The sequence below is a fragment of the Babylonia areolata genome, chromosome 12 (assembly GCF_041734735.1).
Source record: "Babylonia areolata isolate BAREFJ2019XMU chromosome 12, ASM4173473v1, whole genome shotgun sequence".
Classification (NCBI taxonomy): domain Eukaryota; kingdom Metazoa; phylum Mollusca; class Gastropoda; order Neogastropoda; family Buccinidae; genus Babylonia; species Babylonia areolata.
In genome coordinates this window covers 8,955,634-8,968,866 of record NC_134887.1, presented here as the reverse complement: position 1 = coordinate 8,968,866, position 13,233 = coordinate 8,955,634, and positions in this window count along the sequence as shown.

Below are 13,233 nucleotides of genomic sequence, written 5' to 3'. Positions count from 1 at the left end.
GTCACCATGACCATGTTCTCTCAGCAGTCTCTGAAAACAGTTTCTCTGTTTCAGGTGCGCAGACTGATCCATATACGCTACACAACATCTGCTGTGAGGAGACTGAAAAAAGGAACAGATGCCAGACCTTTGCATAAAGCCGATGTACTGATCAGGCCTATGAGCCTTTACATTCTCTGATGGTATTTTCTCAGGAGCACCAAAGAAAAGATTCACGGACCAACTGAAGAAGCAAGCGGACATCAACCCCAAGACATGGGAGCAGTCAGCATCAGATAGAGGTAGCTGGAGATCTTCAACGCTCAGGGGAACCCAACACTTTGAGGAAACCAGACGACTGAACATCCAGGAGAAAAGAAGGAGAAGGAAAGACCCAGGTCTGCAGCCCAGCAACGCAGGCCAGATCTACACCTGCCCACAATGCCACAGACTCTGCAGATCACAGCTTGGACTAATAAGTCATCAAAAGGCATGCCACCCATCCCTGGCGGGAACTTCCCACTGATCTTCGCAAGCAAAGAACCAGCCATCATCATCATCATTTTCTCAGCAAACTCACAAATGTAGCTGTGGAACATTAACTTTCCGATGTGGCCAGCACAACACTGTCTTCATTAGTCTGCCAGTGCCTGGCCAACAGAACACTGAGTCTGCCAGTGCCAATGAATCAACAGGAATCAATTCTTCTTCTTTGTCGTCTTCTTCCCCAGTCTCTGACTGTGGTGGCACCACTGATGACCTGGCAACCACTGCTCTACATCTCTCCTTGTTCCTTGTCTCTCAAGGTGTTGTTCTGTCTCAGACCTGTCCTGTTCAGAGATCTTGTCCTCCCATCTCTTTTTCTGTCTGCCTCTCCTTCTCCTTCCAGGCACTGTGCCTTGCTGGATTGTCTTGGCAAGTCCTGCTGTTCATGAGACGTGCCCACACCACTTCGTTTGTGCTTCTTCAATGTGGTTTGGAGATCTTCACAGGATCCAATCGTTTGCTTGCACTGTAAGTGCCTTTTTGGAGGTATATACGACATCCAGCAAGTCCTAACCACACACACACACAATGTTAAACAAAGTTTTCATAATCTCTCTCTCTCTCACACACACACACACACAAATTTCCACATATGCATTTTCATGAGAACTCACACACACACAAACACAACACACACACACCACACACACAAGCAAACACATGCACATGCACACACAAAGAAGCATAGACCTGTTTCCATGGTAGGGACCTTCTTTTCCCTGTCTGGCATCCAGCACAACACATGCACAACCGGAGCATGAAACACAACACGGTCCACATCCGTAATGCCCAACCTTCCGGTCAGTCTCACACCATCCACCCATTACCTACCACAACATCCCAGCTTTCATCAATTCATTTACTTTAATGCACGGTACAGGAACACATGTGTACATGAACACAATAGCTTCAAAACATTTTTTTTTTTTTCACATCCCTTCTTCATTCTGGATTAAGTGGATATAACCAGCACATTACACAGATCACTTTTTATTGTTATTATTATCATCATCTTAAAAAAAAACCCAAAACACATGCTGAATCAAAACATCATTGGAACAAAGACAGCAGTACAGGACTTGATCTTTTGTTGCTGATAGCCCACCTGACCCTTCAGAGCTGAAGAACTGTAAATAATATTGATCCCACAGAACCTAATAATTTTTTTTTTTTTATGATCATGGAGTAAAAAAGATATGAAAATTTTTTTTTTAAAGGAAAAGAAAATTAGGCATGAACACTGTCACGCTGAAAAACCAAGGACCTGACGCTGACCATTCCGTCAATCGAAGATGAAACTATCTTGAACATGAACATATTACATAATCGACAAAATCATATATAAAAATCAAAAACAGGTATACAAAACCCAAAATTGCCAAATGGGCACCCCACACATCCCAGGTGCAAAAAAACCAAAACACAACAACAACAACAACAAAAACCCACCACACCACAGTAAGAGCGCCAAGTTATCAAGTCCAGAAAAAACAAACAAAAAAACCCGCAAAATTCAAGGCTTTCTAGAAAAAACAACAACACACAACGTGAACAGACCAGCATAAGACAGGAAGAGAGGACAGAGAGAAAAAGTCTGAAAAGGACTGAGAGCAACAGGACAGAGGACATTTATTTCTCCCACAGATTTCCCAGAACGTGCAAGAGCACCCAGCATCCCGGAAGAAGGGGAGGAGGGGGTGGGGGTAAGGGGGGTTAAGGGGAGCAGTTGAGGTGACTGAAAACAATGGTATACATTTTCGCAAGTGCAGACTTTCGGGTACGTGTGCGTGGAATAAAACTATGGACCGCTCATACAGCATGCCGCTGCAGGTAATGAACACGCACATGGTGCGGTGGCCTCGTGGTGCTTAACACGACTAGGAAGCCAAGTGTTCACTGGTTCCAGTCCCATATACAGACATGGATTTCCTCTCCTCCCTCCTCCACTAAGCCTTGAGTGGGTGGTCTGGGTGCTAGTGTTTGGCATTAGACAATAATAAACCCCCCAAGTCCTGTGTGCAAGCCTGTGGTTAGTGCAGGTAAAGAAAACACTGCAACAGCTGCAGAAAAATCCACTTTGTGAAACAAATACACTTGCGGACAGCGGGGGACGTGGAGGGGTGCGGTGGGGGGAGGGGGAGTGGGGGGGGTACAGAGAGACAACAACAAAAAAAGACGATAGACTTAACCTGAATGACACACTGGTGCTTTTTGGACATAACAAAATGAAAACTGATGAACGTTTCTCATATATTTTATTGGTAGCTAAATTCTATGGATAAAAATGTAGAATCAACAAAGTAAAACCAACATTACAAATGTTCAAAAAAGACCTCAAACAGGCATATGAAGTAGACAAGTATGCCTTCAACATAACTACGGAATATAACAAGTTTGTGGAAAAATGGGCACTTTATAACTGTTTGATACAAGATTAAGCTACACAATGCTACCTTGGAATTTTGCCATTGAACTTATATTGTTTTGCTGTTATAGATTTGTCAGTACTTAGAACTTAATTATATGCTTACCCTATACTTTCTAATGCACAAAACATATAAATTTGGTATCTGTAAACCTTTGTCTGAATAAAAAATGTTGGAAAAGAAAAGAAAAGAAAAAAACAAGACGAAGCTGCACTGTGACAACACTCTCCCCCTGAAGACAGCAGCCTGAATTTCACACAGAGAAATAATCAAATCAAGAATATTACAGTACAATACAATACAGTACAGTATAGGTGGAGTGATGGCCTAGAGGTAACGCGTCCGCCTAGGAAGCGAGAGAATCTGAGCACACTAGTTCGAATCACAGCTCAGCCACCGATATTTTCTCCCCCTCCACTAGACCTTGAGTGGTGGTCTGGACGCTAGTCATTCGGATGAGACGATAAACCGAGGTCCCGTGTGCAGCATGCACTTAGCGCATGTAAAAGAACCCACGGCAACAAAAGGGTTGTTTCTGGCAAACTTCTGTAGAAAAATCCACTTTGATAGAAAAAACAAATAAAACTGCACGCACGAAGAAATACAAAAAAAAAAAAAAGTGGGGGGGTGGGGGTGTGGGGTGCGCACTGTAGTGTAGCGACGCGCACTCCCTAGGGAGAGCAGCCCGAATTTTACACAGAGAAATCTGTTGTGGTAAAAAAGAAAAAATACAAATACAAATAATACAATGCGATACAACACAGAATTGAAAAGGGGAGTACAAACTACCAGCACAGAAAAACAGACAGTTAACACTACTCCAGAACAACAAGGGTTGCAACACCAACACAATATCTGTTTCTTTCCTGATGAAGCTTCGATCAGAACGACACTACATAAAAAGAACAACACAGAGAGAATATACTGGCCATGATAACTTATTTACAAGAACACCCCCACATGCCATTGCTGTCGCTCTCTGATAACAGTCGACATGTCGAGGCAAACTTCCACTCAAAAACCACATACCTGCATGCAAACATATTCACTTTTGACACTATAACAGTTGGGGGTATTTTGCCCCAACAATACAACCACATACAACAGTTGTTTAATTTGACACAGGCATATTCATAATACAAAACAAATAAACCAACATGTACCCATATTCCCTTTTGACACTACAGTTTTTGTTGCTTTTCTCCCAATAATAATTATGATCACACATAACAGAAGTTAAAATAAACAGATACACATTCATAATGCAATATAGTTAAAACCAGCATGCAAAAAAAGCTCAATTGTAAGAGCTTTATAAAAAATTAAAAAAATTTAAAAGTGGAAGAAAAGGTTAAAACTCCCCAGGACAAAACACTTTCAAACCTGGTCACTTTTTTCTCACTGACAATTAAGTTACCTCAACTGAACGTTAAGGGGGAAAAGGTTAAAAACTTCCCAGGACAAAACACTTTCAAACCTGGTCAGTTCTTTCTCAATCAGTCAATGATAATTCAGCTCAACTGAACATTAATATAACACTTCTGAAACCAAAACAATGATGGAAAAAGAAAAAAAACAACTGATTTTCTCACATATTCAGAACAAACTAACAGCAGCTACCTGAGCTACTGCTGCCAAGGAGTCTGAACTATCAACACTGGATCACATTGTATAATATTGTACAATATTTTGCACAGATGTGGCCCGGTGGTAGCAGAGTGACCAACCAGGACATGGGGGGCCCTGGGTTTGATTCACCAGGGATTTCACTGAATGGGTACCTCACTTCAGTTGCGGGAGGTTCAAGCGATGGAAGGAGAGGACTGGGCCCTACCTTCCTGTGCCCAGGTTTGAACACTGTGGACATGAATTCACTGCTCTGATAGCCATGAAAGGTTACGGGATCCTCAACTGAAAAAAAAAAAATTTTTTTTTTTTAACCTTCTTAAACAGAGGATGTGAAAATGTATAAGAAATCTAAACAGCACTAAGTTTTCTTCAAATTAATCATTTTCCAAAGTCTATCAAATTAGTCTACAAATATTCTACACGTTAAGCACACTCAGCACTGCTAAGATTGCTGCAGGACACCATCCAGCCCCTGGTTCATGGGAGAAGTGAACCTAGGGCTGTCACTTTCTAGTCCCACACTATCCACTGGGCCATCTCTCCTCTATCTGGGCAGTCAGTGGCAAAGTACCGCCCCTCACAAGTAAACAACCGTTCTACAATCCATTTCAATCTGTCTCTCCATCCTTTCAGGATTCAGTTTTTACACCTTACTTTCACTAGTAGATGACCATTGCGATCAGGAATATTTCAATACACTGGCCAGTTGAACATGAAGAATACTGTTCATATGATTAAGACATGAAAATCTAAGTAGAACAACTTACAAAATAAGATTATATGAAATCTAAATAGATCAACAATACATGGATGTATGTTGTGTATGATGTCTGTTGAGATGAACTGTTCACATGCTTGTAATTGGTTTCTATCAATTACTCACTGGAAAACATTCTCCAGTAAGCTGTCTACAGCAGTGACATACCAAACAGCTACTGAAATTTTTTTTTTTTTAAACACACAAACACACACATATACACACACAAATCCAGCTATCCTTGGAGGATCATCAGGCAGGTCACACCGTCTACAAACACCAACAAAAGTAACTTCATTCGAATGTGCAAACATATCTGCGCAGGCTCAATGCTGATACTTTAGAAACTACATTTCACTATCTTGTTGGCTGGTTTTTTTGTTTTTGTTTTTGTTTTTTCTAAGCTTGAAATACCAATCATATCCTACGATCTGTATATAAATAACCACTTGTAAACAACAAGCAGCAAACTGCCCTGTCAGTATCAGTAGCTCAAGGAGGCGTCACTGCGTTCGGTCAAATCCATATACGCTACACCACATCTGCCAAGTGGATGCCTGACCAGCAGCGTAACCCAACGCGCTTAGTCAGACCTTGAGAAAAAAACCAGAAGATAAAAAACAAATAAATAAAAAAATTTTAAAAAAGAGATAAATACATAAAAATACTACTACTACTACTATTTTTAGGCGCAAAATCTTGATGAAGTCAACTCTAAACCCCAAAAAACTGCCTGAATGAATGAACACTGAAGTTGAGCTGTCTGCAAACAGTCGAGGGTACTTGTCCCATTAGAAAAACTAAACAAAGAAAAACATGAATGCAACATCAGTTCCATTTGAATGTAAAGATAACACTGTAATATGACTATGCGGCAATGTGGCAAGGTACAGTCATGATGCTGACACACAGTCATGTTTGGCCAAAAGAAGGCGTCACAGTTCGGTGGGTTATGGAAACAACAACATACCCAACACGCACACCCCTCAAAACAGAGTGTGGCTGCCTACATGGTGGGGGGTAAATAAACAAAACAGTCATACATGTAAACGTATGTTACATGTCTGCATGAATGTATGTGTGCGTAACTGAAATCTGATTAAACGACACAGGAAACGAATGATGAGCGCCCAACGACAGCTGTCAGTCGGCTCTACCCAGGCGGGCAGCCTGTTGTGCAAATGTCTCCGTGTTTGAAAAGCCTGGTCTTCGACTGAGGATAGGCGCTATACAAATATACTCCACTATATATATATATATATATTTTTTTTTTCTTCTGAACACATGAAGAGCATATACTTATTACCTTGCATGAAAACTGGCCAAGAACTGCCAACAAGTACGATGCTTCAGTTTGTAAACCTTGCATTTCTTCAGGAATGATGAGGGTGAGAGAGAGAGAAATGAACAGGACAAAAAAAAATTGTACAGAACAATTTTGTTTCAAGAGAAAAAAAATACTGAGCACAATACACTATGTAATTGAAGTGCTTTCTTCAACAAAATTAATGTTTGACAAATTGAATACACATCAGTTTTTCTTTGAGAAAACAATAACAGCACATAACTATGAATAAAAAGCATAAAAAATTTCAAAGTAAACACATCAGTTTTCCTCTGAAAAAAAAAACAAAACAAAAAAACAAAACAAAAAAACAGCAAAAAACACAGAAAACAAAACCAGACAAAATACAAAAAAAAAAAAAAAAAAAAAAAAAAAGCTTACGACAGGATTATCAGGGAAGTGCTTTTTATCAGGGAAATGATCGGGGAAAAGCACTGATATCAAAGATTCAACCGTTAAAACAGAGCACTGTCCTGCTGACAAAGGGCTGACAACCACTACCCAATGTTGTTCATCACCCCCCTGCCACCCTCCCCCCCCACCCCCCCACTCCCAACACCTCCACCCCTCAACCCTCTCTCTTCACACCCACCTAACCCCCATCAGTTCTGAACACAGGGACATCAAACTGGTTACACAGAAATCAATTCAAAATCTTCCTCAGGACAAGAATGAAGATCAGAATATTGCACCGAGAACAACAGCTAAAAAAAAAAAAAAAAAAAAAAAAAAAATCCCAGAAACACTTGTTTTGCACAGGACAAAACAAACCTCTGTGCACTGCACTAGGAATGTTCATACATGCAAGAAACTGGCGCCTCACTGTAATGCCAAAAAGAAACCCCCAAGACCTGACCTCACACTGGAAAGAGAAAGCCAGGCACCCTGTTACCAACTGGTGTATATTTTTTTTTTCTGTGTGTGTGTGTGTGTGTGTGTGCATGTGTGTGTGTGTGTGTGTGTGTGTGTGTGTGTGTGTGTGTGTGTGTGTGTGTGTGTGTGCATGTGTGTGTGTGTGTGTGTGTGTGTGTGTGTTGGACTGCAAAAAATAAAAAACAAAAACAAAAAATAAACACATACCCTAAACTTTCAAGAAACATGACTTCCTTCAAGAAGTTAAAAAAAAAAAGAAAAAAAAAGAAAAAAAAGAAAAAGAAAAAAAGACTGAATCCACGACAAAAGCCAGGACCACGAATGAAATCAACTGCCTCAAACGTGCCCCCCGCGCCCCCCCACCCCCTCCTGCCCCGCAAAGGGAGCTTTTAAACATGTCACAACACTGCAGGCGATCGACACTCACACTGGCAGAGCACAGCAGTCACACTATGCCTGGAAGCCTTCTTCTTCTTCTTCTTCTTCTGCGTTCGTGGGCTGCAACTCCCACGTTCACTCGTATACACACGAGTGGGCTTTTACGTGTATGACTGTTTTTATCCCGCCATGTAGGCAGTCATACTCCGTTTTCGGGGGTGTGCATGCTGGGTATGTTCTTGTTTCCATAACCCACCGAACGCTGACATGGATTACAGGATCTTTAACGTGCGTATTTGATCTTCTGCTTGCATATACACACGAAGGGGGTTCAGACACTAGCAGGTCTGCACATATGTTGACCTGGGAGATCGTAAAAATCTCCACCCTTTACCCACCAGGCACCATCACCGTGATTCGAACCCGGGACCCTCAGATTGACAGTCCAATGCTTTAACCACTCGGCTATTGCGCCCGTCCTTAGCAGCCTTCAATCCTCACACTTTTAGAATAAACAATGTTTACACTTAAAAAAAAATGGTAAGCAATGTTTAGATTTTAAAAATCAACAATGTTTACACTTTGAAATAAGCTATGTTCACACTTTAAAATAAGCAATGTTTAGATTTTTAAAATGAACAATGTTTACACTTTGAAAAAAATAAGCAATGTTTAGACTTTAGAATAAGCAATGTCTACACTTTAAAATAAGCAAGCAATGTTTTGCACTTTTTTTAAAAACAAGCAATGTTCACACTTTAAAATCAGCAATGCTTACATTTAAAGACTCACCATTTAAGTGCTTCTTCTTGACAGTTTTGAAAGCATTATATAATATCAAATATCTATCTATCTATATCAATATGCATATCAATATATATATATATATATTGATAGAAAAAACAGATAAAACTGCACGCAGGAAAAAAAATACAAAGAAAATGGGTGGCGCTGTAGTGTTGCGACGCGCTCTCCCTGGGGAGAGGAGCCCGAATTTCACGCAGAGAAATCTGTTGTTGTGACAAAAACAGAAATACAAGACAAGACAAGACAAGACAAGACAATATATATATATATGTCGCTCATGGAGGTGCTGTGGCAGAACGGGTTCAGCTTTGGACTTCAGATCCAGTGATCACCAGTGATCAGGGTTCCAGCATGGCGCTGTGTCCCTGAGAAAGACTTTCTACCACTGATTTCCCTCACTCCACCAAGGTGTGAATGAGTACCTGACTCTGATCAGGGTGGGTCAAAATGACGGAAGGGGAGGGCTGGGTCCCGCCTACCTATGCCGACCCCTGCACACAGTGGTTAGGAATTCACAGCTCCAATCGGCCATAAAAGGCTGTATGGCGACTTTTAACCTAAAAAAAAAAAAGAAAAAAAAAGTCTTTATCATAATTAATAAGTATCCAACAAAACTTTGTGTATTTGCATTTGCTTTACCTATGTAGGAACGCAAGTGTATGAAGGAATGTTTGGTGTCAACTGAAATCACATGAGTGCTGACCATACTAAGAGGGCTTCACAGCACACACACACACACACACACACACACACACACACACTCACACACACACTCACACACACACACACACACACACAGGGAACAAGAGCCATGATTCATTAGCTGTCCCTTCACTCTACTCTGCTGGAAGCTACGGTATCACTCTACTCTGCTGGAAGCTATGGTATCACTCTACTCTGCTGGAAGCTATGGTACATGTAATTGATTTGGTTTTCCACACATTATAAATTCTTTTTTTTTTTTTCATGCACCAATGATGTGGATGCAAAACAAGTAAAAACCAAGTTAGTGTAAACAGCAGAAATCGAATCTGATCAACATTCTGACAGATCCACATTCAGTATTAATGTTCATGACAAATTGTCCATTTGACACTGTTGCTCACAGACTGCCCAACTAACTAAAAGAAAAAAACCAAAAAAAAAAACCCCAACAACTCGTACTGCAATACACACAAAATTCTATCACACATGAGATAACCAAAAACCAACAAACAATAAAAAACAACAACTGCAAAATTCAACAGTTCATGACAATCATTATCTTAACCAGATAGCTCCTAAACCCATTCAACAGCTGGGGCTTTACTGTCTCAGCAGGGTCCCCTGCCATATTGATTCAGGCAGAAAAAACGAAGAAAATAATTATACTGAAAATGACCAGTTCTTCCTCCACATTGACTCTTGGGGACAAAGCTGGAAATACTGCAGAGTTAGCTCCCTTCGCTAGCGGTTTTACACATTTGAAGGAACATGTGCACCATTTTGATGAAATGATTTTTGACACCAGAGCAATACTTGGGTGCAGGGTTTTAACGAGTTAAGGCAAATAAGACTAGCATGTGCTGGGGACGTCAGCCCTTCTGCTGAATATATTGTCCCTTGATTAAAAAAAAAAAAAAAAAAAAAAAAAAAAAGCTGTAAAAAGTGATCTAAAATACTTCAAAGCCACATAAAAGCCACACTAAAAAAAAGGCCATATCATATGCAAGCAAATAACACTGCAGAATGGACAGCCAGTGCCAATCCCAGTGTTTACAATATCACACCCTAATCGCCAGAGCAAAACAGCACAAATACTATATCGCAGACTGCAGAAAAGAGAGAAAAAAAAAGGTGTCATGACTTGCTGGGAAAATATAAAGGGCAATGAACCAGGAAGCAAAAAAAAAAAAAAAAAAAAAAGAAAAAAAAGCAGAGTGCAGAAAAAGAATGTCGAAAAATTCCCTGTCAGTGTCATGGATCATAATCTTTGCTGCCTCCTCTCTTGGTTGGCTCCCTGATATATTTCATTAGAACTTTTGTGGTTGCTTAAAAACCCTGCAGATAACACTGGGCCATATCAGGCCTGAAAAAACTTAAAACTGATCCAACAGAACCCCCTCCTCCCGCACCCTACCCCGCCCACCTACCCCCCAAAAAAGAAGAAAATTAGACACACGTACATGAACTTAGGACATGCCTCTGTCCTTGACTAGTCCATCAATTTCTCATCAAAGGATTAAGGAAATATGAACACACACATTTAACATCACAAATCAAATTTATATACTCGTATATATAGAACAGGCATACAGAACCAGAAACTGCCAACAGCTACCTCACACATCCTACACGCAAAAAAAAAAAACGACGACAAAATGACATAAATAAACAAACCAACCCATATCAAAAATGTCCAATCATGAAGTCTAGAAAAAGACAAAAAATGGTCAAGGATTTTTTAGAAAAAAAAAAAGAGAGAGAGAGAAAAGAAAATATGGATGGACTGACATAAGGAAAATAGCAGAAAACAAGGAAGGAAGAGAAGACTGACAGAACAGGGGAACAGTCAGAAACAAAGAGAGTGATAAGAAAAGAGTCAACTTCTTGTGCCGAATTTCCAGAAGGTGGGGAGATACTATTCACACTGGAAGACCCCCAGCATCACCGCAGGGGTGGGTGGTGGTGGGGGCGGGGGGATGGGGGAGGGGGGTGTACCTAATATCCTTAGTCTAAAAACAACAACAAAAGCAACAAGAAAAACACCCAAAACCTGTGTCTATGATCACAAGGTGAATCTTTTTTTTTCTCTTCTTCTTTTAAAGTCACCCTCTCCTCAATTCCCTCCCCCTGCACCAAAAAATTATGTGCGATAAACATTCAAGTTACTGGACAAGACTCAGACATGTGGTTAAAACAATCTTCCCATTTAATCAATTAAGTGCAAAGCACTATCAACTGTATGAAGTCATGGTAAAATCGGGTCAGGACAAAAAAAAAAAAAAAATCATTGAACACCTTATCAAGACCACTACTGAGAATCAAACCCACAACCTGCCAGGCATCAGTCTTTGATGCTAACCACTGTGCCATAGCAGCTGGCTGAAAATGTACTGTATTACTTTTCGGTTACAACACTGCCTTGTAATTGTATTGTACTGCTTTACTACTTTTCCCTCTCAACACTTGATCTGTACATTTTGGTCTGTTATCCCAAGACAGGGGGCAGCATGTCACAATATTCAATATAGAGTTGTTTTTATTAAGGGTTTTTTCCCCTATCTGCCGGCATGTATCATTTGTGTTTTATTTTTCTAAAGATCCATCAGGATAATTTTCACACAGAATTTTTACCAGAGATTCTTCTTCTTCTTCTTCTGCGTTCACTCGTATGCACCCGAGTGGGCTTTTATGTGTATGACCATTTTTACCCCGCCATGTAGGCAGCCATACTCCGTTTTCGGGGATGTGCATGCTGGGTATGCTCTTGTTTCCATAACCCACCGAACGCTGACATGGATTACAGGATCTTTAACGTGCGTATTTGATCTTCTGCTTGCGTATACACACGAAGGAGGTTCAGGCACTAGCAGGTCTGCACATATGTTGACCTGGGAGATCGTAAAAATCTCCACCCTTTACCCACCTGGCGCCGTCACCGTGATTCGAACCCGGGACCCTCAGATTGAAAGTCCAACACTTTAACCATTCGGCTATTGCGCCCGTCTTTACCAGAGATGACTCTCAAGTTGTCATGGGGTTCTTTTTCGTGAGCTTGGCTTGTGAAGTGGTTAGGGTTTCATTTTGTGGACTCATCCTGAAGACTGGCAGTACAATCCAGACCATCACCAAACGCCCAGTGGAGGAGAGAGGGGGGGGGGGGGGGGGGGGAGGAAGAAAAACATTGTGAGCTCTCTTCACTTCTCTGCCTGAGACTCAAGCCCTGAACAGCTTAACGTTTGGGGCTTCAGCCAACAGGTAACTGAGCCCCAACTTCTTAAATAACTGGGCACACTATCTGCTGTGCTGGGCCACTATTGCTCCCTACGCATACGTAATACAGGAAGCATCTGCTGTGAAAACTCAAGTCTGGCCGAAGAATAACCCCAGTTCATTTTCCCAGAGCCAATTCCCTTCAACAGTCCAACTCCCAAAGCTTGATACATGTACATACACAGGACTGAGAAATGTTCACATGCAAACAATTATTTTCATACACAAACCATAGTTTCACTTACTATAACTTCACACACACACACACACACACACATGTACACAATGAATCCACATATGTTAATTTTACAAACAACAACAACAACAATAATAATTTGAGGCCTTGGTAATGGACTCAAAGAGTGACTCAAGTTAAAAAAAAAAGGAACTGAACAGTTGTGGGGAAAGAATCAGCTCATCAGTCATCATATGAATCAACCACTGACCAAAACTGACACAACTTACACTGAAAATACAACCTAGTGGTTAACTTCACAGACAATTTTCAACTCCAGGCA